At 39.1% G+C, this 23,044-nt stretch overlaps 1 protein-coding gene across 3 annotated transcripts in view; it reads left to right on the top strand.

Moving 5' to 3' along the window:
- The window catches only part of USP22 (ubiquitin specific peptidase 22), a 111,239-nt gene that overhangs the window by 11,799 nt on the left and 76,396 nt on the right, over positions 1–23,044 (top strand). The window contains exon 2 of one of the 3 annotated variants that reach the window (XM_037382449.1): positions 8,481–8,556. The exons of the other annotated variants lie outside the window; for them this stretch is intronic. The gene's annotated coding sequence lies outside the window, so the exon portion shown is untranslated. The remainder of the gene's footprint in view (positions 1–8,480; positions 8,557–23,044) is intronic. 3 annotated transcript variants of the gene reach the window in all.

Here is a 23,044-nt window from a genome sequence, read left to right as displayed (position 1 = left end):
TTTGAGATGCCTAGTACACAGTTCGGCTTTTGAAACATTTTGAATGTGTTAGCATCTCCTTTTTCCTAGTTTTCTGCTTTCGTACTGTATCTGTTTTGTACTGTAAATTGTAGCTTGTATGGATAATCAAATTGAAAAAAAATAATAATCTTAACATTGAGCAAGTGTGGTGTTTCCTGGTGTGTTGTCCTGTTTTTTTTTTTTCCTGACTATTGAAAAATGCTGTTATCTGTAAGATAGCCAGACAAGAAGCAGCTTGTCTTTTTTTTATCAAAATGAAACAAAATCCCAAACTCTTTCATTTTGCTGCTTTAGAATGACAACTGTAAACATGCTCAGAATGAAAGATACCAGAAGCTTTAATACCTTCATTTGGTGATCTGACTTTATAGTTTTACTGAAAGACATTTATTTCTTAGAATGCAGTGCAATCTGTTGGTATTACTGCATTATGTTCAGGTAGACCTGCTGGCCCACCTCCCCCCTTTGGCCTTCTTTGTGTTCAAGAGCAAACTTAGGAGTTACCTTCAAGCAGCAGCAGAATAGCCTCATCTGCAGATGATGCACCTCATAAAAACCATACATTGAAAATTTCTATCTTGTGGAGAGGAGTAGAGTAAATGAGTGAAACTTCTTGAAGAATTGTATTACCTGAGGGCTGCTTGAACAGGAGTTTTCTAGAGGAGCTAATACACCAGTTCACCTGGTGTTTCATCGTGCTCTCGCTGCAGAAGACTTTGTTCTCATTGCCCCATTAATGCAGCTAACACTTCTAATCCAGGAGCCCAAAATAGCTGTCAAGCCTGGATTTTACTCTGGTGGCATTTGCTGCACAGATAGTTATTACAAACCGACATGCTGAACTGTAGCTGGAAGAGAAAAACCCACCAGCTGAGGCCATAAGCCTATTTTGGTCAGATATTTCAAGTATCTTGATTTAAATAAGCTAATAAACTCAACACGGTAATATAATAATAATAATACCATCTCCTCAGAGGAAAAAATTACTTTGACACCCTTGTCAACCTCCAGAACTCTATGGATACTAGTGGGAGCAGGCAAGGAAGGATGTGCCTTGTAGCTTCCTTGCTCCAAAGGTTATCTGTGCTGGAGGAGTGAACTAGGAGGAGAACGGACTGCAGAAAGCAGTGGTTATCATATTCCAACCTAAATAATACCTCTCTCTGCTCTTGAAGACAGAATGCTGGTAGTTTTGTGATCCTGTAGGACGCTACGTAGATTTCAGTCATCATTTTGGTTTTGTTAGCAAAGAGCAGTGTTATAAGGCTATGTCTACCATGAAAGATGTGCTTGCCTGAAGTAATAAAGTACTGGGAAAGCATGGTGAGAAATAATTTACAAGCTACTCTGGGGGATTTAAAAACAAAACTTTGTACTTTAGCTCCCTTGTAGTTTCGTGTAAGTTGGGGGGTAATGTGTTTCTGTTAGGGTTGATTTGGTTTGGTTTTTGTTTGCCTGAGTGGTCAACCATAGATAGCAGCAGTAAGTGTGATCTGTATAAATTAGTGAGTATTTCAGAGCAGTCCCGTGGACCTTAAGTGCTCTCTGCCCCAGAAGACTGGAGTCAGGTGTGTGGACATTTAACACTGAACTATGCCCCTTGGATGGAGGTTGGTCTTCCCAGCCTATACAACATTAATTTCATCATTACAAGCCAGTATTAAAAAGCTTTAGGTGCACTTCTCTGATTTCTTTACAAAGTAGATATTTCCAAACTGACTTCAGTTACAGGATCTGCCTCAACTCAGTGTTTACTCCTCTTTGCTAGACAACATTTTTGCTACCTTTTTACTTGGAGAACTTTCTAATCTCAGGGAATTGGAACCAATTTCCTAGTAAGATAGTAGGTAAATTGTAATCACTTGCTTACAAAATTCTCAACACGTATTATGCTTTTAATTCTCTCTCATGCTGTCATATTTGAATTTGGTGCTATGTTATATCTACTTACAGCTATGTGTTTGAAATAAAGCTTTTCAAGGAAATGTAAAATTTTCCTTTTGTCATGCAGAAAGCTGTGTTCTGTGTAAAGAACCATGCAGATTGTGATGCCCACTAGACTGTTCCTGTCACTTTAACATACTTTTTATGCAGCTGTTGCTAATAGTTAGTGAATTAGATTTTATTATTTTATTTTTTTAAGCGACAGAATCCTTTTGTCTTGGTTTCCCTCAGTGCTGAATCCTTTAACCTCACCTATTCATATGTTTCAACTCACACTGCTTAACTTCTTAAAGTGTTTCCTTCAAGTTAAGATCTTGAAAGTAGAACACATAATCTGTGAAATATCAGCATAATATTATACGTCTTTTTTCTGGTTCACAAAGTAAAGTTGCATTAGAGGTGAAGATGACGATTGGTGGAATCTCCTAACTGCTTTTATAGAAAAATGTCTAGCAACCAGATCAAAGAGCAGAGAAGGCAGGCTTTATAGTCCTATCAACTCTGCAAAGCCGAAGCAGGTCTGTGTGGTGAGTGTTCAAGCAGGAAGGAGATTCCACCATGTTTTTTTGAGCTTCGTGGCTTTCTTCACTTCCCTCTGCAGGTTTTTGTTTTAAGAAGCTTATGGTAAGGAGCTTTGTTTTCAGGTTTCTTCTCTTTGTGGTCAGTTAGTTGGAAAAGTGGAATGGATGACCATGAATCTGCCAAACAGAACTCCTTAGTAGAGTTGGGTTTGATGTAATGTCACCTCTGACCTTCCAGTGAGGCCAAAGCTGGTTTTGAATCTGCTCTTAACTTACAGGTAATGGCACGTACTGTTGTAGAACACAAAAGATGTGACAAACTCCAACTTGGCACGAGTAATGTCCTATGTTGGACTTGGTGATCGCTTTTTTTTCTACAATTTGCACGTAGCTTTCAGAGTGTCTTATTTCATGTCAGGTTGTCTTGACCGGATACTTTAATATTTTTGTGTTAAGCAGGATAAATCTGGTGAGCTGTTTTCTATTTTTTTGTTCTGTAACTGTTCTTTACAGCATGTCCTCTGTCACAGGCAGTACCTTGTTTTCAATGGCTGCTTCTTTTTTTTTTTTTTTCTTTCTTCCATACCTTGAGTTTCCTTTGGTGTTTCTACTTCTTTGGCCGTACACTGTCTTTTTCCCTAGAAATTATCTGTTTGTTTACAGTTTAGGCAAATGTCTGCGTTTCTGTGCTCTTAATTTCTTAACGTGAGCCCACCCTTTCAAGTCTGATTGTGGAGCACTACTCCTGACACACTGTCTGAGCAGACTGCTCTTCATGCCAAGGTTGTAAGTGTTAATCTTGCTGCAGACTGGGGTGATAATTCATTGCTGTCACAGCAACACATGCTTAAAGTTGCTTCTTGCCAGATTTGTTGGCTATATGCTACAGTAGAGAAAATTATTTCAAGAGTCTTATTGCATAGCCAGATGCTGTAGAACTAGTGCAATCAACCTCCCCTCCCCCTTTTTTATGACTGCTCTGACTTCAGGGAGGAAAAACTATTATATAGTAAAACACATTCCTGTGGAGCGCTAGTGAAGAGGTAGATGAACTTCTGATCATGGCTAATTTTTCTGGTTTTGCTTGTAGGGAGGTTCTGTTTTGTGTTCAGGTTAAAAAGGAAGGAAGGCTTTTAAGGCTGGGTAAGGGGAATTTAAAAAGGAATTGAGCAGTGTCCCCCTTGCTGTTTTAGTTGTGTTCTCGGCAATAGTTGGGTGCTCGGGAAGTTTTATGTTTTCTTTAAGAACATGTGCTAATGACTACATTGGCTTCATTCCAAACAATTTTAACTTCTGCCATCTGTGTCCTTACGATCCTTCAAAAGGAGAAACTTCGTAAGTTCTTGTTTGGTAATGGCCAGCATATCTAGGCACTGGCCTGTAAGATGCTGTTTGGTTTAGTTACAGCTACTTTAGTGAGGTTAGGTGATTATAGTTTTATTTCACTCAGAATTTTTATTCTATGCTGCTCTAAATGCCCAAGGATACATATCCTGTTCCTGGAATTTATGGCTGTAACCTAGAAACTCCTTGTCATTTGGGCTTGCTAGAAGAAGATACCGTAAGCCTGATCACAGAATACAGGTCACCATTGTTAGTTGGTCACATCTGTCCCTCGCAAGGCTTCTACAAGGCGTTACATTAGCTGTTCTGTCTCTGAGATGTTGCAGAGCTCTGAAGAGAAAAATTGGTGCCTTTTGGCTGTAGGATCAGAGGTCCCTCAGAACAGCTTAACATTTGCCCTCATGTACGTGCTGTAGAAATATGCGAGTTATGTAGTGGATAGCATCTGGAAAAAACTACGTTTTGTGCATGGTGGTGTTTGCTTACCAGGGAAGTGAGATTTACCAATTGTTTAGTCTGACATACACTGGAAAAAGCACATTAGCAAGTTTATTTCCAGCATAAATCTCAAAACATCCAGTGGCTGGGTGTTGTGTCACCAATAACTTTATCCTCTCATATTTTAAGAGAAGTTGCCGTGGATGTTACATTACTACAAATGTGTTCTCACAGATAAAGATCCAGGCAAAAACGTGGCATTGGAGAGTTTGGCTCTGCTGTCACACAAATTGTGACATGCAGCCTTTCCTACTTTTTATTCTTTGTGCCTCAATTATTTGCACTACCAGATTGTAAGAAACACTATCTTGAAGATCAGAGTTAGGGAGGACTTTAGACCTGGATAAACCAACCCACCTCTTTATTTGGCAGGGATAGCTTTTAAGCAACTGGATGTACTCTCAAGAAGGCCTGAGGCAGTACTCGAATTCTTCTTTAATCCTGCTGCAAAGCATAAAGACCATTTATTTGTCCACAAAAAAACACCCAACCCCACATTGTGCATGTTTATAACCATAGAAACAAAGCAAGAGATCAGAACTGGAAATCTTCATGGGATCTCATGTAATACTTACGCTCTACTCTACGTGAGATTACTGGTGATACACTATTGTAATACTTTCCTCAAGAATCCCCTGGTTTTGCTTCAAGCTCTTAACTGGTTTTTCAAGTGAAGCATGCCAAGGCAGTTATGGTTTTTGCTCAGGTAAAAGACGTATTAATTCACTTCTCCCTCACTCCTGTGTTTTCCCTTGTCTCCCCCATACCGGTGCTATGGCTTGTGCATATGTGTTAGGCTTTCATTTTTTCTGTTTACAGGGGCTTTAAGAGCCAGGACAGCTTTATCCTACTGCTGGGGTGGCCTACGCAGCTCTTCAGAGCTGATGAGAGAAAGGTTGAGTCCTCTGTTGTATTTGTAGCCCCCACTGACATGTCTTGAGTGAATGATAGATGGAGGCTGCATCTGTCTGACCATGTGTGTTATGGATGTTGAATTTATTACTGGTACCATTTCTGTGAGTGCAGGAACAGGCGTTTGTTGACAACAAATGGCTAGATGAGTTCTCTGTTCTTATGAGAAATTCAGATTGCACTGTGGTTATTTTTAATCGCAAATACAATTTTTTCTTTTTTTGCGCGCGATGCCAAGCATGTGCAAACTTCTGTTACTACACTAACTTTGGTAAAGGGTCTGGAGCTTTATTGAGCCGTTAGTATACCAGCTAATACCCTACCCAGCAGGAGGTGTTGCTAAGTCTGTCTTAGTTGTGGGAACAGGGACGAGCTAGATCAATGAAAGAGAATACTGAAAAATATGCCTCATCTGTCAAAGAATATTTGTTAGTATGTTGGGAGCAATAAATAATTAAGAGTTTCTGAAAACTGCTCGTGTTGCTGTAGTGTGGGTAAGAACAAGGAAATAATGATAAATACCCTAGTTCTCTCTTTCCCAGTGAGACAGCAGTTTCAGATCTTCCAAGTCCAAAGCAGCTGTTGTTCCCCCCCCCGCCCCCCGCTCCCAAATTCCATTGTTAGCTGGGAGAGGAGCAGCATTACACTTATCTGTTTGCTTGAACTGGTTGATTTCAGACCTCGGCTCGCAGCTTTGGGGCAGCGCCTGTGGAGTCCTACCTTTTGATGATGTTTCCCCGTTGGAATGCAATCCAGTAACTTTTGAGATTGCATCAGGTAGATTCCCCACTTATGGGGTAGCTGTGGATACTAGCAGACTATCCATGTTGACTTGGGGAGAGAACTGAAAATCCTGAAGGGAAGGCAGGACACAAACCCCTGCCATCTGTCCTCTGGCTTGTTCGGGCTTCTCTGCTGTTCAGTCTTCTGCTTATATCCACTTGTTATACATTCCCACCTTATAGCACAACGAAAACATTCCATTTCAGTATGGGAATAAGTAAACTGAAAATAAGAAGAGATGGAAGCCCATACAACATCTAATACAAAGTGAGGGAAGGTAGAAGAGTTGGAAGCAAAGTCTCTTGTTTTGGGTGGTGAGATGATGATGGAAGAGAGTGTCATGATATGGACAGCTTGGAACCCCCTTGGTGTAAGCAGTGAGGACACACCGGGGAAGTAACTCCAGCAACTAGCTACTCCAGCAGCGTAGAACAAGCAAGCCTGCTGTTCGGGTGTAACTATCTCTCTGTATCTCAAAGGTGAAATACAATTCTGGCTTAGATTTTTTGTTTTTTTCTGAGTGGGTTTTGGTGGTATGATTTGGTGGATTTGACTGCTGTTGGCCAAGTTTCATTTCCCTGAGGGACGTTACAATGTCAGCAGAAATTACTGTGTGGACTTAACCTCCTTGTTTACGTGAACACAGCTTCTTCATTTGGATGGACCTTCTTGCTTTTTTTTTTCTTTTGTTGCCTTTAAATGCTTAAATTCCGTGCAAAGTCAGTGTAGTTACATGTTAAACATAACTGATGACTTTCTCTGTTGGTGCATGTATGTGTTGAAATTCAAATTTAAAACCACTTAAGAGATAATTTTTCTATCAGTCTGAAAACCAAGAACCTGTCACTTTGCTGTAGTAGCGCATAAGCTTTCTTGATTCTACCACCATGCCTTGGTTTTTAGAGAGAATCTTGAAGCAATGTTATGTTGGCTGATGGAAAGCCAGTTGGAAATGATAACTTTTTTAATTGGAAAACCAAATGAGTATACTCTTTTAAGTCCCTCAAAAGCACTGCTTATGGTATCTAATGTCTGTTAATAATTTCTTACGAGAAATTATGGAAATACTACTTAATGCACTAATTTTTTACAGTGTTTCTAATTACTCTGTTGATTTTTGAAGCGTAGATTTGTGCCAAGGTACACTGAGGTATATTTAAACAAAATGCAGAGCAATAAAATTCTAATTGTAATTTATGTATGATCAACAAACAAAGCATTAATTTTATTAGTTTTGCTAGCAGTCTCTGTTTGAAGTATGTGGTTGGTTCTTTCTTAAGCTTGTGCTTCATTAAACTTTTTTCACCATTCTATCTCATCTGTCAGGCAGTGTCTTGCACTGAATTGATGTTTTGTATTTAGATGTACGTGTATCTGTAGGTAATTATTTTTTTAAAAAAAAGAAGTTAAAAAATGTATGTAAAGGCTGGCCTTAGTAGTTGCTTTTGGTAAAGCTTTCCCCTTCTCCGTGGTATTGTCTTAACCATAAAAGAAGAAAAATGTCACTTAGGTTGTTCCAGTCAGCCTACGTTCAGTTATTAAGTACTGGTACACTGAACAGTTGCTGTTCAGTTGTGTTAGTGTTAGACATACAGTGACTTCATCTATATTGTTCTACTAAAAATGAAAATAATTTTTGTAAACAGTTATGAAATTTATTTCTCATTTTAATCCCAGTGTCTTGTGGAAGACTTCTATTGAACTTTATCTCATATCATAAGAGGCCAGAGCTGTGTGATAAGAAAATGTGTTCTGTTATTTAGAAGCCTGTAAGAACACTTACTTCTTTTTTCGTGATGTTGCTGTTTGGTAGAGCTCAGGGTTGTTGTTTGTTTGGGGTTTTTTTTGGCCAATATAAATGTGTTTCCAAGTCCTAAATTTTTAATGTCTCGGTCTGAATTTTGAGGTTTTACTATTCCATGTCTGGCCATGGATTTTTTACTTTAATTAGGGTTAGGGGTTTTTTTTTGTATATATATTAAAAAAACTGCACACACATAGTCAATGTTAATTTGCTTAACCTTGGGAAGGAAAAGCAGAGAATGGTAATACGAGATACGTCAAGGTGTGTGGTATCCAATATAGTACAGAATCTGTTTCTTCTCTCCCTTTTTAAGGCTCAGGTTCACTAATTTAGTGATCGATTAAAGAGGGTTCAAGGTCCGCTGTGTTTTTTCACAGCTAGATCGCAGGCAGAACATTCCCCCGCCCCCCTCCTTACCTTTTTTTGGCAATTTCTTTGGATGTGTATGGCTATTGGTGTTTCTATCACATTTTGTTTGATTAAAAGAGGCAGTTAGTAGTTTTTTCAATCATGTACAATAGTAATGGTTACTCTGAATTTCTTCCCCGTTTTCTAAGAGAATGCTTGGCAACAAAAGAGCTGCATAAAACCTTTCGAATAAAGAACTTCTATCTCTTGAAAGAGCTGCTGTTGCTTTTTTTTTTCCTCAGTAGAACCAGAATCTAGCTGCCCAAGGAGAGAATCTTCTTTTGCTGTCAAGAGGAAAGATGAAACTGCTACAAAGAACAGGTGAATGGAGACAGTAGTCTTCTTGTAAATGCATATGCAATTCCTCTGCTCCCTCCCCAAGAGTCTTGTTGGAGAATGATGGGAATAGTGGCCACTGTTGAAAGACTGTCACTACTGTAGAGCACTGCTCTACAGTCTATTTCAAAAACATGCTAGGGAAAAAAAAACAACCAAAAGAGGTGGGCAATCTTGTTTTTGTAATATCTTACTCAACTTTGCTAAATGTTCATTATTACGTTGACTGTTACAGGGAAAGTCTGGCCAATATGTAAAATACGAAAGGAGCCACTTTTTTAGTTAACTTGTGAGTAAAATGGTATAGCACTTGTTGTAAATTCTCCAACCCCATGTTTTATACTGTATGTGCAGCGCAATGGCTGTGGGGATGGACTTTATTTTGAATATTTATCAAACATAGTAAATCTGTTTTTTTAAGATGTTGCAGCTGACAGTGTTGTAATGCTTGCAAATCCTGAGTGGTAGTAATCTCTTCTCTGAAGAACTGCAGAATGGTTTCTTATCTCTAAATGGACTTCTGGGTATTTCAACCCATTATCTGCTTGTCCAGCAGTCTTGGGTAGCTGGAATTCATCTGTATAGGACTGCTTTCTTTTCCTCCTCTTTACCTAGCATGCCCCCACCCAACCCCTCTGCAAAAAACCCAGGATTTCACTTACGTCTTTTGTTTACATATTGACCTACCAGTTTGAACTTCTGATGTTCGAAGAGCTACACCTTAGGGAGAAGTGTTGAGCTAGTCCAGGAATGATTTTTCTATGAACTGTAAAAGCCCTTCTGTTTCAGATGACCACCTTACATTCTAAACCAAGTAACAGAACAACTTGTTTGCACAGTGGTTTGTGAGACTTTACAGCTACTACCTTTTTTCCGATAATGCTTTTTTGGGTTTGGGGTTTTTTTGTTTGTTTTGGGGTTTTCTGTTTGTTGTTGTGGGTTTTTTTAGTGAATTTATAAGATCTGCTGATACAGCTTTGTCTCTAGTTTTCAATTCAATCTTACTAAAATCTCATACTGCAGGCAGTTCTACATTGGAACACAGGATAGTTACACCAGTGTTGGTGTAACTAACTCCACACATGCACAAGCCCCATATTTTAGAATTATCATCAAGATGGCAGTAATCTTTTTCCAAGTACATGAATGTTGGAGCCTTCTTTTTCCATCTGTTCTGGAACATTATTTCAAATCTGAAGCTGTACTTGAAGGACGCTTGGATATTGCTTTCCTGTCCTGTTTTCAGACTCTAGCAGGTATTTCCTTCTCAGCTCTGAGTAAGCTCTGCTGTCCTTGAGCAAGTGTCCTGAGGAACATCAGGCTCCACTTCACCATTAGACAGGCTATGGGAGTTCAGCTGGTGAACAGGAGGCTGCCTGTTCTTGTTGCTCATTTAAATCGTGGCAACTGCGTTAAAGTGAGATTCCACTGAACAGAATTAAGAGATCACTGGCTGTGGCCTGGTCTGGTGTTGTAGATGCCAGCAACATCCAACCTCTGTTTGGATGATCAGAGAAGATGATTTGATTTTTGTCACAACTGCTGTTTGCAAATAGCTCAGTCATGTTTGCCATAGGAGTTAAAAAGCAATTTGTTCCACCAGTCCATGTTCCAATATTCAGTTGTGTCTTTTTTTCAACTGGGAGTCCTCAGATCACTGATTTTTGCTTTCTAAATAGGGTATTTAAATACGCCGTTATTATAGCTATACAACTGAAGTTCTTTTCTGTGTTCTGCTTTACACGAAAATGTGTGTGTACCCAAGTACCCTTAAACTCTTACGATAAGATAAACTGTAAACTATATCTGAGTAATTTTATCTGAAAGCAGCCTGCAGCTTTACTGTACAGATGCTCTTTCAGTAAATGAAACACTACTTATCTTAATTATTAGTGTTAATGGCGTGCTGTGGGCCCATTATTTGCTAATGTCAGGTAGAATGTAAGTTACATCTTTTTATGCTTGACAAATGTGACAGTAACCGTAATTCTGACTATCTTGTCTGAATGGATCAATGGCATGTGCGTGAGTAGTTGCTGGCAAGCACCTCTAATGCCAAAGCAGGCTGTCTTCTCTTCTTTCAAGCATCTTCTGCAGGCACTGTTATTACTAAAATGCCACATGCTACTAATTTGTCAGGTGCGTGTGCTCCAGAGCACGCTCTAACTGATGAACGTCTTGTAGTTTCTCCTTGTGCATTCATCTCTTTTTAAAGGTCTCTCTGCTCTTAACAGAAACTGGTGTGTTTCTGTCCAAGAGTGTGATGCTAACTACTGAATGTCTGTGGCATTAATATAAGTAGACATAAATAGAGCAAGGCCTCTACAAAAACATGTATTTTCCCATCATACAAACTATACCTGTGTTCAGATACTATTTTTGAACGGAAAATTTGCAATGGCTTCCTGGACCTCTGTCCTCAGTGTTACGAGTACATAAAGTCCATTCTGAAGCCATCTTTACAGGAAATTGAGATTCAGATTCCCTTTTCTTTTGTCCAGGTAAAGTGGTTACACTTTTTTAGTGCGTGTGTATCTATGCACATAAAATATATTTTCATTTAACAGGGAGGATTCATATATATGGGATAGTTCTTCTCAAAATGCAAAGTATCCCAAGAGTCAGTGAAAGGAAAGGGAGATGTGAATGAAGCTGGCTGAAAGTTTTGGTCTTATTTGTAATATTCCTGTTTTGCAAGATACGGAGAGGAAATCGATGTATGTATTTTTTTTCTTGAAACAAAAACTGAGCTAGTTTACAGAATTTGAAGAGATATGTACAAATAGTTATTCCTGCTTGCTAGTTATCACGGATGATGTTTGGAGGGTTACTGTCTTTGTTTTCATGAAATAATAGTTTAAAGTTTGGAGGAAAAACTGTACGTCTTAAGTAAAACTGAAGATGAGTCTTTACAAGAGTGGTGAAATTAACTTTTAGCTGCATTAAATGTCTGTGTGTTTAAATGTTCTAATAGTTGCACGCTGCACAGAATAGCATTTATATATAATTCATGTTTCTTGTACCAAGTGCTGAAGGAGTCACCTGCAATAGTGATACCTAAGAAGTTGTCACGTTCACTACAGTTCTGTTTTCCTCCTTTCTTCCCAGCATTCCCAACCCATCCACTATGTGAATTTTTTTCTCCTGTCTTTTTTTAGTGTCTTCCTTTGGCTTTTCTCTAGCAAAACTATAGTGAAGAGTTTGCTGTGCAAAAGCACTTGTTCAAAGGGTCATGTGGAGTATGAATATATTTGATAAATCTTTTCTTCATTTTTCTTAGGAGATAAGTTTTACCTGGGATTGGTGAACTGGGGAGTCCTAATGCAGATCTTGGGCTAAACACATGTAGGTAGTACTGTTCCCCCATTTCGCTCATCAGTTACCACTGCCATCACTTGATTATCAGAAATGGGAAATCAGTCAGGAAATCCTGCTCTGATTAAGTCTTTTGGCACTTTAATTCCAAAAATTATTTTATTACTGAGAAAGAAATGCCTGGGCACGGAGATTCACAGTACTGATGAAAAACACTTGAACTTGCCTGCAAACCTTCAGAAAATTTCCCCCTCTTAGAGAACCTTTTCTCTGCGTTCTTAATTTCTGTGTGATTAATCAAAGAATAATTGGAGTAATTTATTAACTTTGACAGTCAAATTGTCTTCTACATCAAGGTACTGTTCTTCTAGCTCTGGCAGTGGGCAAAATTAAATCTTTAATAGAAATCTTAGTCTTCACCAAAAAAAGAAGTGGAAAATAGTATGTATTATGTAGCATGTTACTTTTTCTTGCTTTCAGGGCACAGAGGTAACGGCTAGTAGAGCATCTGAAAGGTGAGAGTGTTGTGTGTGGGTACTTCCACTGATCTGATGTGTATAATGGTAGTAGTTGAAACTGCTGAAGGTGAATCCACTTGCATTTCTTTTCAAAATCAGGTCTTTGTCGCTGAGACTTATACGTGTTTTTTGTTTTGGATATAGTTTCAAGATGTTCTTTGGCACCTTTGACCGTTTGTCTTGTAACTTGTTTTATAGTATGTAAAGAGTGTTCTGTTGTGAGACTGTGAAGCAACCTGCATATTATGAGTTCTGAAGTACTGTCAAAAAGATGCGTTGTGGAATGAAACAATGGCATTGTGTCAAAAGCGTTCTGTCTTGATGGCTCTGCTCTGCAGAACTCTGAATGATTTCAAGAACTGGAATAGTTTTAGGATTTTGTCTACCTCAGCCCTTCAATTATTTAAGTAAAAGCTGTGCTGTTTTCAAAAGGTCACTAACAACAGTTTGGAGCTAGCTACAAGAAATGGTTCTCAGAACTCCCCAATTGCTTTGTAAGATAGTGTTGAATTGTTACAGTTTTTGGTTGGTTTGTGTGTTTTTGGTTTTTGAACTTTCCACACTCTTCTGAAGGTACTTAGAAGGGTGCTCAGTATTTACTGTATTTGGTAGTGTGAAGGTGGATGGGTTTTTATCTCACCAGGACTGGATAGCACTTTGGCTGCAATGTCATCTTCCCTTTCCATCCTTCATATTTTAATAGAAGCATTAGAATTTTATGAAACTTAATTCAGAAGGAAACTGGTGTTTACACAGGCAGATTATGTAATGCTTACAGCTGTGGGTGTGCTTTCATGCTTCGTATCATGGAAGGAGGGGGGATGTTTTAGGTCCTGAAAGCAATGTTATCTGCACTTAATTGTATTTTCACCCTTTCTCCTACAGCCCTTCCAACATCTTCCTCTGGAAGAGCAGAGGGTAGGTGAAGCTCTTCTAGAGACAGGCTTTTCTTTAAAACACAGCTAGTAAAATGGCAGAGGTGGAAGTACCTGGGTTTTGTTTTATTTTGTCCTTGAAAGTGCAAAGGAAAATAGGAGGAAGAATCTGTTATTGATACTATGAAATAGGCCTTCGCTGTAGCCAACAGCCTGGGAATTTTTTTGCTTGCTTTTCTTATCCCTGTATTGCGAAAGCTTGCTGTCCTGATGGGATTTCTTTTTGGAATGCAGAGGTGTGTTCTAGCTAAAAGCATGTGCTTTGCCTAATAAGCCTTCCTGTCCATTGAGCCCAGCTGGCTGCTGCAGTCTGTATGTGTTTTAACTAATTTTTATGTCCATGCTTTAAATTTTTGCATTAAATGACAAAACAAGCACAATGTTCATACATGAAACTGAATGCTGTAATCTAATTTTTGTTTTCAGTGTGCAGCATTATTTAGTCAAACAGCCTACTAAAAAGGAAGATGTGGAAATCAGCACCATTTACGTGCCGCCAGTGTTAACTCAAGTCATCAGCCTTTGTTGGAGGGAATGTTGGTAACTGAGTTAAGGGCTTAGCATTTCCTTTTGTAAATACAAAAGTTAAGCGAAGAGAACACTGTCTGGCGGGTCAGCACAAAATGTTCTTGTCAAATTTTCCTATCTTTTGCTGTAGGAGATTATGCACACCATCAATGTGTAGCACTTAGTTGGAGTCTAAGGATGGGTTAATTCTCAGGTTTGCTGCAGTCTTGCAGCCAGGTCTCAAGCTGGTAAAACTTCCGAGTACTCAGACTCTGAAATTCAGCCATGTGTCTTTCCAGTTTGGTCCAAATTATGAATGAATAGGATAAATGTTAGAAGATGAAGTATGGCATAGAAATTCTATTTCAAAATAGTCATGAATCACTATTTGCAAGTCCACAACAGTGACACTGGAATTGCTGCAGCAAGATTATTCTTCATGTATTTGTGGAAATTAAATGTTTTTGTTCTTGTGCCCCCTCTTCTTCTTGTCTCTCAGTTCTTGTAGCTGTGAGTGATGGGAGATGTTTTCTTTTTAGGAAAACACTTGCCAGTGGGAAAAGGGATACTTCTTTATATCTTCTGTGATCACTCACGGATTTTGAGACTGCTGGATTTTATGTCCTTAGCTGTAGACAAAGACAGACTTACCTGTAGTAGATGCGTTACTGTAAAGTGGGCTTCAGTCTTGAGATCTACGGAGCCTTAGTTACAAGGCTAGTGCTGCGTCACCTTCAGTGCTCTGCTAGGTAGTGCTGCTCCTCTGCTTCTGCCTGTGGCCCTGGGGGTGACAGCAGCAGCTGGGTTCTGGTACAGTTCCCCTTGCCTCCCTGGGCTCTTCTGCTGCCGGTTGGGCTGTGTGCCCTTGTTCCTTTTTCTCTCCTCCAGACCCACAATGCCTGGCTCTGGTTTGCAGCTGCAGTTGCTTCTTCTGTGGTTTTATGGCTGAATGTGAAAATGTTGTGGGTAGTACCAGTCAAATATACAAAGCTCTGGCCACTTTCCGCTCTGCTGTCAGGTGCCAGAGGAGTTTTTTCTTTAATAAGATGCAGCAGTTGCTTGGAAGTTAAATAAAAAACAAACAACACCCAACCCCACAACAACAATAATAAAAACCAACAAAAATACCTGTCTGTAACTGTTTGGATCTCTACAGCAGTAAGCACAGACTTTAGTGAACTCCTGTAGTTTAAAGGCGCTACGAGTAGAACCTTGTCCCTTTGCTGTGAGCGTGCGGCGCCTGACCTGCACACATGTGCTCTCCTGTTCTCATGTTCAGTGCAGGCAAGAGTCTGAGCTGGGTTGAGATGAAGATTTGAATCCCTTTGGTTCTCCATGTTGCTCCTCAAAAAATTGCATCGCAGTGAGGCTCTATAGACTTTTTTTTTTTTTTACACAAATGTCAGTGAACAGATTTAGGGCCTGGATGTCAGCTCCCTTCACTTACAGGTTTCCCGTATGTTTATTAAACTGTGACTGATGAGATTCAAAGTAAATTTCCTGAAGTCAAAACTACTGATGATGATGCATCAAAAAAATACAAATAAAGTAATTACACTATTAAAAAAGGGCAAACCTTTGCATGTGACTGACTTAAAAAAAAACCCAACCAACCACCTTTTTTTTTTTTTCTAATAGTACTCCTTTTAGTAACATGGAGAACTGATTATTAAAAATATCAGGATGGGTTTCTCTACACTTGATTGAAAAATTTCAATTCAGAAATTTGTCTCCTTAGTTCTTCTGAACTAAGCAATGTCACTAATACAGGAAATGTAATGTGTTAATGGTTTACAGGCATCTCTGAGAAGGGAATATATGGATTTTTATTTAATGCTATTATTCGGTACATATAAAAACCCAACGAAATATTGTTGAGTGGCTGGATGTTGCTGGAAAAAAATCAACATGTGAGAAGATCTTTTCAGCTGTAGTCAACAAACTGAAAAGAGAAGAGAAGCAAGGATTTTTCCTGCAAGGTTGTCATCCTACGTTTCTCAGGTGAAGGTTTCAGCATTATAACTGAAACTTTGTTGGGAGAGGAAAAAAAAAAAGTATTTTTAACAGTCCTGATAAGTGATGGAAATTCAGAAAGCGCTTCACAGCCACTATGACCTTTACAGTATTAAATCTGTCCAAGGATAGTTATCCCAGCTTCTCAGTAGCACTTGGAAACCATCGAGAGCTAGTGTCCTTGGGTTTTTGAGTTTACTGCCAGTGTATGTTTGAAGTTCTATAGTATGGGAGCAACAGAAATTTCAACACAAAATACAAAGATTGTATATTATACTACAGGTTCAGTTTAAATACAGCTAGGTAAGGTTAGAGATACTTCAAATGTAACAAACGTAGGCGCTTTTCTGTCATAATGGTAGGTTGGTTTTGAGGTAATTAATTGGTAGTATCTTGGGGGCACGTGGAAAGGAGCAGACAGCTGAAACTGTAGTGTAGTATTTCAACAAAAAAGGCAAGTATTTGTTACAGCAGCATTTTTTTTTTTCTTAAAGTGGACAAGATGCTCAAAACTCAGGTCCAAAAACCACGTCTTACTAGTGAAGTACCAAATTGAATGTGTTGTGATGTGGTTTTGTTTTATGTTGGGTTTTGGGGGGGTGGGGTGGGTGTTGTTACTTTGTGGGGTGGAGGGGAGGATTTTTTGATTGCTTCTGCAATCACCTAGAGGAATCAAAATTTCTCTACTTGGAAACCACCCCATCCCCCAATCCCCCCTGAACAACAGGAGTTAGCATTTCATGTTCCCTGATCTTGACGAGCAGTAGTAATGTAACTGCACCCCTCTTCCCAGCTCATTCCTTTGAGAGGCAGGTAAAATGAACTTACTTTGCAAAACAAGTTAATGTTCTGAATGCAGTGTGAAGCGTTAAAACATAGTATTTTGCTGTAAGTTGTACGTAAAAAGACAGAGCAGCTCTTTGCTAAGAAACTGTCACCCACCTTCCTACATATATTGTGATTAATGATTATTCTGTGGGACCACAGCAGTTTGCTAACTCTTTGAATGGTCGAAGGAATAAAATTGTCATGGGAATGCTTATTTCCCAGTTCGTTAGGTTTTTTCTGAAGAGTCATTCATGTTAACAGTTTTTAGTGTGAGAAATCCAAACTCCTTTTCTCTTCCAAAAGGTGTTTTGTGTTCATATTGCTTTAATAAGTTTTTCTAAGATGACTTCATGTCTGTAGAGTTCAGAATATCTGTCTAAATCTTAAATGTTCTGAAGAGGGGACTGCAGTTCTGACAGTCTGTCTTGTCTCTGTAACTTCAGGTTTGCAAATCTGCATGGAAACTTTATAGTGAGTGAAAGACCTTTTAATTTGCTCTAGTAAAATGATTATTAATTTGTTTTGTACTGAGCTATGAGGAAATAGTAAGCTTCAGCTTACTAGATATCAAAGCGTGTTCTAAGCATATTGAGAGTTGCTTTCATTCTGTGGATGTTCCTAGGTAGTAATGTGCTAGTGGGCTTAGAGTATTCCTGTACACACATAGCTGGGTGAACATAAATTTGTCCTCAGATGCCAATGTCGTAAGTGGAATTAGACAAGCAAAATCTGTAGGTTGTTCATTATAGTTCGACTTCGTGCTTCCTACCAGTACAAGCACTGTGGTTTGAGACCCTGTGAATGTTCTGTCTTACTTTCTCCAGAAGACTTGCCATGTAATTTTAGGGAATGCACCTGTTCTCTGGTGGTGACTATTTGGTCTGTATGGGTTAATAGTCTTTTCTGCATCAGCATGTTTTTCTGGCATGTTTTTAAGGGAAGAATGTAGTTCTTGGGAATGGTTTGTGGTGTTTTGGCCAAATCTGTCTTTGGAAGGGGAATCAGCAATGTTCTGTATGGCTCTTGTAAAACCAAAAGGGAAGTTTATTTTACTGTTTTGTAAAGTTTTTTTTCTTGTAGGCACTGTGAGGGGACTAGAACTTGTCTTCAGCTCCTGTTAGACAAAGAAGAGGTTTTACTCTTATGGCAAGAAGAGAGTTTGGCTTGTGTTCCCTATTTGCTTGTCATATGTATCATCATTGAAACCTACATTGTCAGAGAAGTTGTAAGCAATGGGGTTAGTTTCTGTACTACCAGTTGGCTTGCTCTGCTACAGTAAATACAGAAATGTCATGTATAATAACCCTTAAAGTCTTTGACAGAATGGTGCATAACTTGTAGGAAGCTCTTAAAAGCAGAGATGTTTTTTACCAGACGAATGCTTTTTGGTTAGGCTCAACAATGGATCTACCCTGTTTAGTGCAGCGTTGTTTGTGGGTTTGTTTTTCTTTTTAAATAAAACAAAATAGTTGCTAATAGATGTACACTGTCACACTATTGCTGCTCATTTTCTACTAGTCTCGTTTTTTGCTGAGAGTGTTTGTCCCGTAAATAAGTCATGCCCATAAATAAGTCGTGCCACAGAGAATCTGTGCTGTAGCATCATCCCATCCATCTTTCCTACTAGCAGAATTGCTTTGACTTTGATGTGGGCTAATTAAGTTCACATATTTTTATGGACATCCTAGAGTAGTTAAAGGACAGCTGAAATATCTGTGCTTTTCTAAATGAGGCTGGAGGACCAGTTAGGACTTTGATCCTACATATCCTGAAGTTCCTTTTTTCTTTCCTTTCTGAAAGGATGCCGTCTAGAGTATTTCCATCAAAGCAGTATGGCAGACTTCCCAAGAACATACTTGTTTTCATATGAAGAATCTGATTTCTTAGTTTTATGCAGGGCAAAATACAGTCTCTGCAGCATGGGCAGGGTTTAATAAGACTCTGCACAGCATCAGACAGGTTTTTCTGTTTTGCTCGCTCCTTGAATTGCTTCCCAAGTCACATGCTCACAGATTAGATCAATACATTACCTAACAGGACGTTTGAAAACATTTCCACGATTTGCTGACATGGGGGAATGGCGAGGTAAAGTAATAGATTTTGCACTGGATCTTAGAATACACTACTGCGGTATTGGCAAGCCTGTTGTTCACATGTGAAATTTGCTACTGCAGTGGTGCATTGCAGGAAATAGATAAAAATCAACACACAGAACATAGCCACGCATCTTACCTATTCGGGGAAAGAGACGTGCTTTTGAACCTTCAGCAGCTTACGTGTTTTCACAAGGCAAATACAGTTTCCACTTTTAAAATAATCTTCCTATAGAAGGACATGGGATTTAATTTGAACAAGATCCATTATTTAAATGGTTTAAAAACACAAAAGGCTCTTAAATGCATCTTTTATAGAGTACTCGAGAAATCATTTAGATTTGTAAATGCTAGTGGTGGGGATGCACACCTACCAAAGGAGAAGCAAATAAGCAATTTCTGCATAGTTATTTGAATTCCAGGGAATTGCTTTGTTCTTGTTGAAAGGCAGCTTTTTATTACTGTGACTGTATATGGGAAAACCAAAATTACAGCTTCAGAGCATCCTCCTGTTTTCTCCTCTAGCTTGTGCTGTCTGGCTTTCAACTTGTGCAACTTTTTTTTTTTTTTCCCTCCCAAGTTTCATTACAGCCTTGTACCTCCTGTGGAATTTCATACTAAACAAAAATCGGAAAAAAGTTGGTTTTTAAAATAAATAAAAATTTTAAAAATCTGAATAATGTCTAGCTCTTGGTGTGATGTATGATCCAGAGTATGGAAAGCAGGAAAAAAATCTGTATGTAGAGGTTAAATGCTACCTAGTCAGATCTGTTTCACCTCCAAATAAAATTGTTAATTTCATCAAAGTTCTCCAGTTTTAATTGGCTTGCGCTGCTCTTGAGAAGAGCCCTTGAACCAAAGCTGTGGGTTTTGGAGCTTGGATAGACTTTATCTCCAGCATTGTTCTTATTTAAGAAGATGCCTTTGTTGCAGAGTTGATTCAGAAAAACGTGTTGTGGTGTTGTGTCTCTTCCAACTATTGCCCATCCATATGATCCCTTACCTCGAGTGTGTTGGAGTTTTAACTGCAGTTCCCTTCAGGGTACTCAAGCTTAAGATAGTACAGATTGTCAAGGGAAGTAACTCTCCAGCAGCATAGCCGGCTAATTGTTTTGGAGTGGGAAGGTGGGATTGCTGCACAGACAGCTGCAGTTGCTCTAAATGTGTGTCACTGCCCCTCATTTGGAGGTGTTTCCACCTAACAGCCAGTGGAACAAATCATGCTGATGAGGACTATTCACGTTAAGTCACCTTAGTTCAGAAAAATGCAGAACAGTTTAAACCAGACCCTTCCAGTAAGAAGGGGATGAAGAAGACTAGCGTACTGATGTTTTCCATCTTTGTTTAGTGCAGAGCCTCATTGGAGTTTTGATCTTACTGAATGAAAGACCATGTTAAAACCAATGCGTTATTCTTGGCGGGGGGGGGCGGGGCGGGAAATGACTTGAAGTAGTTCACTTGGGAATGGGAAAGGTCACTTTAGGATAGGGTGAGCCTAGTGTATAACGGCATATAATGTCAGCAACTGCTAGATCAAGTTCAGTAGATGAGAACTGAACTACCTGCCCTCAAGAGGTCTGGTTCTTTCTGGAAGAAGGGCTCTGGAAAGGCTTTTCTGGCCCCATAGATCAGTCTTTGTATGTATCAGCCTAGTATTTCTGGATAGGGAAGTGAGGGAGAGGAGGTTGTCTCTCCTGAAATAACTCAGTGATTTTCCTGATCTGCCCCCTTCTTTCCCCCCCCGCGCCCCCCCCCCCCCCCCCCCCCCCCCCCCCCCCCCCCCCCGCTCTCTTCCCCCTTTACTGGTCTCTGCAGCTGTAGTACATTTGGACACAGTGGTAAATGGTCTTTAATGCTATTCTCTAAATTGAATGCACTCAAGAATTCAGAAAAGCATGTGGAGTCATAAAAAAAACTACTATATAACCTGACACTCAATATGTATGGAAGCATTTTTAAAGCTTTTTATGTGGAACCTGTTTGCAGTATTTATTTTTTTTAATGGACTCAAAGCTATTTCAAACTTGATGCTTTCAGTTCATATCAGTGAGTCTCCTTATTTTATACAGCACCTTTTTCCTACTGCTGCTTGGTGAAAAGTTACCCTTGTTTTCCTTAATAGTGATAGGGAATGAGCCCCTGGCAGTTCAGGGCTGGAACTACTAATGTAACTACTCCCTGTGCTCTAGAACTGCTTGGTAATATCCTATTTTTTTTAATTTAATTACCTATTTGGTAATATACCTATTTTGTGGTACAGTTTAGAGAAGCAAAGTGGATCCTCTGGCTATTGATTCAGAAGTCAGTGGATGCTGGGATATTACCTGCTTTGTCGAAGTTTCTGGGATAACATAATCCACATTTTTCATCCTTCAGCAGAATGGAGAGTGTTATTTCAAAAGATGTTTGTGGTCCTTTCAAGCTTATTCTGAGTGTTGTTGCTTCCAGCTGGCGTTGTCTAGAAGATGCTTTCATAGGTGGCCTCTTTGCTCAGGCGTTACGAAGCAGCCCCGCGTATTGCTTGTGCCCCATGAACGTGAAGGCTTTACCTGCGTGTTCCTCTTGTGTCTTGTCTTTGGGTCAGTGCCTATTTTTTGTTACTAACAATTTGCTTTTCTCTAGAGCATTTTTCTGGTGACCAGCTAACTCTCTTGAGGGCATGGTACCTCTCTTGTCATCTTCCTGCCCTTTGAGCAGAGAATAAAAACAGTTGTTTACTGTGTCCAAAGGCACAAGACAAAATATTGTCAGGCTTCCACAGTCATTTTTGTCTTTAATTTTACACTTGAGAAGACCCGTTCAGAAACAGGAAACAACCTAATTGGTCTTTTTTTTTCTTTTTTCTTTTTTTCTTTTTTAAAACTCAGTTCTACCATTATTATTTCTGTGGATGGAGATCCTGGCCCAATCAAAATGTTTGGCCAACCGTGCTTTGGTTCCTGGTGGGTTAGCCACACTGCTGTTGTGGCAAGCTGTCATTCCTGCAGAAGGTAGCTCAGGCTGCTTTATTAATTGGGATAAACTCTCATTTTCTCCAGCCTCCAGAGAATTTGTCAGCCTGGCATCAGAGCACCACAGAACACTTAGCAGAGGCTTGTCACTACCAGATGAGGAAATTGAGAGAATTTGTCAAAACTAAAAAATATAACTGAGAAAGGAATAGAATTGGTGTGCTTTTAAAACTTCTAGACCAAAAAGCACTAATTAAGCAGATCATTCAAAATATTCTGATCTTGGCCTCAAACACTTCAAGTCTTCTTTCTCTTGTGTGGTTGCTAGTTGTCTAGCAAAGATAGGAGGGGAAAAAGAATTGCCTTAAAGATTTGAATTGCAGAAAATATTTAATCATTATTTCTCTGGTGCTAGGTACTATGCAACTAATATTTTTTTCAAAATCAGGGTTAAATTAAGATAAAATGATTGAGGTTTAAACAGGTAAGTTTAATGTACATGTTACTTTGCCTTATCAAAAAAACAGGTAGTTCATGCCCTTGCTGGGATTAGCATCTTGAGTAAGGTGTAAGGGAACAGTTTTATCGGTTTGGAGGGGAAAAAAAAAAATTTCCTCGAGTTGCTTCCTAGAATTGCCCTGTTAGCAGACTAGTGCTATGCAGACGTCTTTCTGCTGCACCAGTATGGGAGCCAGCAAATACACTGGTGCAGAGCAAGCACCTTAGATTTCATGTTTGCTATTGAACAGAGCTGAAATACTGAATTGTTTTTCTGCCGCTATCTAAACAAACACTTAGAACAACTCAGTTTAAGAAGTTACATGTACTTGGCGCTTTTTTTTAAGATGACTTTCTGAACGCTTACTGAACCACAAAATTCTTTAACTAGTACACAGTGTTGCTAGTACTAATAAAAAGCCTTTACTACTACCCTTGACCTTAAGGAGCTGGAAACAAAATTTACAATGTTGATGGTGTATTCTTTTAAAAAAATAATTGGCATTTCTAATCAGACAGTATCATAATTAAGACTTGGTTGCAGGAAATGAGTGAACAATACTTAAGTTGATTTTTTTTTTTTCTTAAGAGCTGATGTGTCAGTAATGTGTGCTGACTCAGAGTTACTCTGAATCATCCTATCAGCATATGGAGGAGTGATTAATATGCCATACCATGGAGAACTGTAGGATCAATTCCTTCTTTTTGTTTCTTGAAACCAAATAACGTGGCTTTGAAGTTTTAAGTATTTAAAGTTATGAAATATGCTAGCCACTATACTAACGGGTGACGGGTGTGTGGCATGCCTGCCTTAG

Source organism: Falco rusticolus, chromosome 4, assembly GCF_015220075.1.
Source record: "Falco rusticolus isolate bFalRus1 chromosome 4, bFalRus1.pri, whole genome shotgun sequence".
In the NCBI taxonomy this organism is placed as follows: domain Eukaryota; kingdom Metazoa; phylum Chordata; class Aves; order Falconiformes; family Falconidae; genus Falco; species Falco rusticolus.
This window is presented reverse-complemented; position numbering and strand designations above follow the sequence as displayed.